The sequence below is a fragment of the Salvelinus alpinus genome, chromosome 12 (genome assembly GCF_045679555.1).
Source record: "Salvelinus alpinus chromosome 12, SLU_Salpinus.1, whole genome shotgun sequence".
NCBI classification, from domain to species: domain Eukaryota; kingdom Metazoa; phylum Chordata; class Actinopteri; order Salmoniformes; family Salmonidae; genus Salvelinus; species Salvelinus alpinus.
In genome coordinates, this window is record NC_092097.1 from 16,362,554 (window position 1) to 16,368,497 (window position 5,944).

Sequence of the window (5,944 nt, forward strand, 5' to 3'; positions counted from 1 at the left end):
AGCTTAGTGTGAGAGGGGTGGATAGGCTATAGCGCAGGGTCTTTTATGTAACAGTGGAAAATACCAAGTCAGTAGACAGACACTCGCTTTTATTTTTGTCATCCTCGCCCTCTCTCGCTCTTCTTTCTCCTCCGTGTCCCTCTCAATTCAAGTGTCAATTGATGTGCACAAAATGTAATGCGTCAGGATACGAGATCTCCTTGCCATTAATGGAATAGCATTGATGTTATTGAACAAATCAAAGGCTTGCCCTTTTGACAGAGCATGCACTGTTCTTCAGAACAGAGGCTTTATGTATAATTCAGTTCATGGCATAGGTTCCATTTTTCTCACAAAAAAATGTAATTAGAAGCCAACACCTCTAAAATATCCTATTGTGTTTAGCTAGACTGCAAAATATTTATTATAGGAATTTACTTTAAATAAATCTTTGTAGCCGTAAAAGCATACAATTACACTGAGTGTACAAAACATTAGGAACACCTTCCTAATATTGAGTTCCACCCCCTTTTGCCCTCAGAACAGCCTCAATTGAAAGTGTTACACAGGGATGCTGGCCCATGTTGAATCCAATGATTCCCACATTTGTGTCAAGTTGTCTGAATGTCCTTTGGGTGGTGGACCATTCTTGATACACACGGGAAACTGTTGAGTGTGAAAAACGCAGCAGAGTTGCAGTTCTTGACACAAACTGGTGTGCCTGGTATCTACTACCATACCCTGTTCAAAGGCACTTAAATCTTTCATCTTGCCCATTCACCCTCTGAGTTGCACACGTACACAATCAATGTCTCAATTGTCTCAAGGCTTAAAAGTCCTTCATTAACCTGTCTTCTCCCCTTTATATACACTAATTTAATAGGATTTAACAAGTGACATCAATAAGGAATCATAGCTTTCCCCTGGATTCACCTGGTCAGTCTATGTCATTGAAAGAGCAGGTGTTGCTAATGTTAATTGCAAGGCAGTTTTGATACCATACTATACTGATACTGCAAAAAGTATAATGTAAAAGTAGGTATTTTTGATGTAAGGGTAGTACAGTCCCAGCAAATGTGTATGTTGCCTGGGACAATGTTAATGATAATTCATGATTGCCTGCAAGTACATAAATAATGATCACTCAGCAAAACAGCATTATGTGAATATCAAAGTTATTGACACCATCTAGTGGTGAAAATATATACGCTTTCTTTTCCTTGCAACCTGAGCTGTTGGAAATAGATCATTATTATTCCAGCATCCAAATAGCTCATATGAAATGTTTTATTAGCTTGATGTGAATAGGCCTTATATATGGTATATAAACGGTCATGTCCATGGGGTTTTATTGTATTCAATGTTTTCCTGTGAGGTAGCTTTCAACTGAAAGCACACACACACACATGATAACACCCAGAGAGAGACATAAAGAGAAAGAAATGGAGAGAGGAGAAGTACATATGAATAACTCTGTCTTTGTATACAAGTGGAAACCTTAACAATAACAAGTCTTGGCATCCATGAATGGGTGCAGATGTAAGCTACTGACTGCAGATGCATGCATAACGCTAATGGCATGTCCTGTACTGTCTGAGAAAGTGTGTGTGGGCAGAGGAAGCATGATGTGACACAAAATGAGAAGCTCTTGTCACCTCTCTCGAATGTTTTTGTGGGCTTTATCATGATTGGGGTTTCACCCTGCAGAGAATGGAGCATCTGCAGCTAAATGTGAATCAGATCAGGCCATCATCACTTTTTAGTCTGTAGAATGAGAGAGTAGAGCTGAATAGAATGTAATATCAGAATATAAAGAGAGGAGAACGAAGGAAAGTAAAAGAAGGAACATATATTTTAGTGTCATGAGTTCAAAATAATGTCTGTTCTGAATGTATCTCGGTATAAATGCTGATCTTTTTAACTGTTCAATAGAAAGTAATTATGGCTCATAATTTTCTAACTTTACTGACATTCACACTGTCTGGCGTTCTGTTCATTGGATCGGATGTATTGGGTGTCTCTCAAAGGTATGCAGCAGTGAGAGAGTTAAGAAAAGCTGTTGGTGTTCACAGTAATAGAGTGATAGATATGTGGGAAGTGAGAATTGGCTGTGGGAATTTTCAACAACTGAGAATTGCTATAACTGTGAAGCAGATGCACACTACATGACCAAAAGTATGTGGACACCTGCTCGTCGTACATCTCATTCCAAAATCATGGGAATTAATATGGAGTTGGTCCCCCCTTTTCTGCTATAACAGCCTCAACCCTTCTGGGAAGGCTTTCCACTAGATGTTGGAACATTGCTGCAGGGACTTGCTTCCATTCAGCTACAAGAGCATTAGTGAGGACGGTCACTGATGTTGGGCGAATACGCCTGACTCGCAGTCTGCGTTCCAATTCATCCCAAAGGTGTTCGATGGTTGTTGAGGTCAGGGCTCTGTGCAGGCCAGTCAAGTTCTTCCACGCCGATCTTGACAAACCATTTCTTTATGGACCTCGCTTTGTGCACTTGGGCATTGTCATGCTGGAACAGGAAAGGGCCTTTCTCAAACTGTTGCCACAAAGTTGGAAGCACAGAATCATCTAGAATGTCTTTATATGCTGTAGAGTTAAGATTTCCCTTCACTGGAACTAAGGGGCCTAGCCCAAACCATGAAAAACAGCCCTAGACCATTATCCCTCCTCCACCAAACTTTACAGTTAGCACTATGCATTGGGGCAGGTAGCGTTCTCCTGGCATCCGCCAAACCCAGATTTGTCCGTCGGACAACCTGTCTCCTCCCCTTTATCGACACTGATTGAAGTGGATTTAACAAGTGACATCAATAAGGGATCATAGCTTTCACCTGAATTCACCTGTTCAGTCTACAGTGGGGAGAACAAGTATTTGATACACTGACAATTTTGCAGGTTTTCCTACTTACAAAGCATGTAGAGGTCTGTAATTTTTATCATAGGTACACTTCAACTGTGAGAGAAGGAATCTAAAACAAAAATCCAGAAAATCACATTGTATGATTTTTAAGTAATTAATTTGCATTTTATTGCATGACATAAGTATTTGATACATCAGAAAAGCAGAACTGAATATTTGGTACAGAAACCTTAGTTTGCAATTACAGAGATCATACGTTTCCTGTAGTTCTTGACCAGGTTTGCACACACTGCAGCAGGGATTTTGGCCCACTCCTCCATACAGACCTTCTCCAGATCCTTCAGGTTTCGGGGCTGTCGCTGGGCAATACGGACTTTCGGCTCCCTCCAAAGATTTTCTATTGGGTTCAGGTCTGGAGACTGGCTAGGCCACTCCAGGACCTTGAGATGCTTCTTACGGAGCCACTCCTTAGTTGCCCTGGCTGTGTGTTTCGGGTTGTTGTCATGCTGGAAGACCCAGCCACGACCCATCTTCAATGCTCTTACTGAGGGAAGGAGGTTGTTGGTCAAGATCTCGCAATACATGGCCCCATCCATCCTCCCCTCAATACGGTGCAGTCGTCCTGTCCCCTTTGCAGAAAAGCATCCCCAAAGAATGATGTTTCCACCTCCATGCTTCACGGTTGGGATGGTGTTCTTGGGGTTGTACTCATCCTTCTATTCCTCCAAACACGGCGAGTGGAGTTTAGAGCAAAAAGCTCTATTTTTGTCTCATCAGACCACATGACCTTCTCCCATTCCTCCTCTGGATCATCCAGATGGTCATTGGCAAACTTCAGACGGGCCTGGACATGCGCTGGCTTGAGCAGGGGGACCTTGCGTGCGCTGCAGGATTTTAATCCATGACGGCGTAGTGTGTTACTAATGGTTTTCTTTGAGACTGTGGTCCCAGCTCTCTTCAGGTCATTGACCAGGTCCTGCCGTGTAGTTCTGGGCTGATCCCTCACATTCCTCATGATCATTGATGCCCCACGAGGTGAGATCTTGCATGGAGCCCCAGACCGAGGGTGATTGACCGTCATCTTGAACTTCTTCCATTTTCTAATAATTGTGCCAACAGTTGTTGCCTTCTCACCAAGCTGCTTGGCTATTGTCCTGTAGCCCATCCCAGCCTTGTACAGGTCTACAATTTATCCCTGATGTCCTTACACAGCTCTCTGGTCTTGGCCATTGTGGAGAGGTTGGAGTCTGTTTGATTGAGTGTGTGGACAGGTGTCTTTTATACAGGTAACGAGTTCAAACAGGTGCAGTTAATACAGGTAATGAGTGGAGAACAGGAGGGCTTCTTAAAGAAAAACTAACAGGTCTGTGAGAGCCGGAATTCTTACTGGTTGGTAGGTGATCAAATACTTATGTCATGCAATAAAATGCAAATTAATTACTTAAAAATCATACAATGTGATTTTCTGGATTTTTGTTTTAGATTCCGTCTCTCACAGTTGAAGTGTACCTATGATAAAAATGACAGACCTCTACATGCTTTGTAAGTAGGAAAACCTGCAAAATTGGCAGTGTATCAAATACTTGTTCTCCCCACTGTATGTCATGGAAAGAGCCGGTGTTCCTAATGTTTTGTACACTCAGTGTATAGTCCATAGGAAAGTTTTGCATTCCACCTGGTTGAACACTCAAGAAAGCTAAAGGTGTGTAATGCCCGGAGCTATCGAAGCTATAGTTTCCCGCCTTCACCAGAGTGCCACGCCCATCAGGCAGCTATACCCCAACTATCAGCTGACAAGTCTCACAGCAGTCATGTCTGTTCATACACCCAGAGAGAGGGAGAGGGAGAGGGAGGGAGAGAGGGGTAGGGAGGGAGAGAGAGAGAAGGAAGGAAGGAAATAGGGAAAGAGAAAAGGAGATTCGGAAAGAAGAAGGGAGGGAGATGGAGTGAAGACATAGCTAGAAACATAGAGAGAGAGACAGAGCCAGAGAGAGGGAAAGTGGGAAATATTATAGAGAGGTTGAGAGGGCTAGAGATGGTGGCCCATCTTGCACACAACGTTCTGACAACAATATGTTTCTTAGAGCTTGGTGAGAGAGTGGTTGTCCTCAGGTTATTTTGCATACAACCTTCCCACAACATTCTGGGAATGGTGCAGGATACCCAGCTAGCACATAACATTCTGCACAGGGTGCACCTGTATAATGAACATGCTGTTTAATCAGCTTCTTGATATGCCACACCTGTCAGGTGGATGGATTATCTTGGCAAAGGATAAACGCTCACTAACAGGGATGTAAACAAATTTGTGGAGAACATTTGAGAGAAATAAGCTTTTTGTGCGTATGGAGCATTTCTGGGATATTTTATTTCAGCTCATGAAATATGGGACTAACACTTTACATGTTCTGTTTATATGTTTGTTCAGTGTATTTAAAGTCATGTTCTCAGAACATTAAGAAAACTTTCCATAAAAAACGCAAGAAAACCTTAGTAACGTTCAAAGAACGTTCTAAGAATGTTATTTAAAAACATACACATTCTGTTCTCAGCGCAAACAAAACTCTCTCTAGCCTCTATCTTGTTAAGATCTTAATGACAGCTTGTTTCCTTTGAAATGGAGTCTGTTTGAATATAATGAAAAAAAACAGCTTTGTATGAGTTTAAAAAAACGTTATTTAATTACCTTCAAGTTACCTAGAATTTCCATTCTCAGAATGTTAATTTAACCTCCCAAGAAAATGTTTAGGGAACCATAATAAAACGTTCTCAGATGCATGCTCTATAGAGGTCACGCCACTCTATAATAAAACGTTCTCAGATGCATGCTCTATAGAGGTCACGCCACTCTATAATAAAACGTTCTCAGATGCATGCTCTATAGAGGTCACGCCACTCTATAATAAAACGTTCTCAGATGCATGCTCTATTTTTCCTCCCACTCTCTTTTACCGAGGGGTTAAAGAGGGTGGGAGGAAAAATCGAGCATGCATCTGTCTGATAGACACAGTGACGCTGTCTGGATGTTCATTCACTCTGCAACATGCTTTACTAAGGACTCATACCTTTACCAGAAGAGAGAGGTAA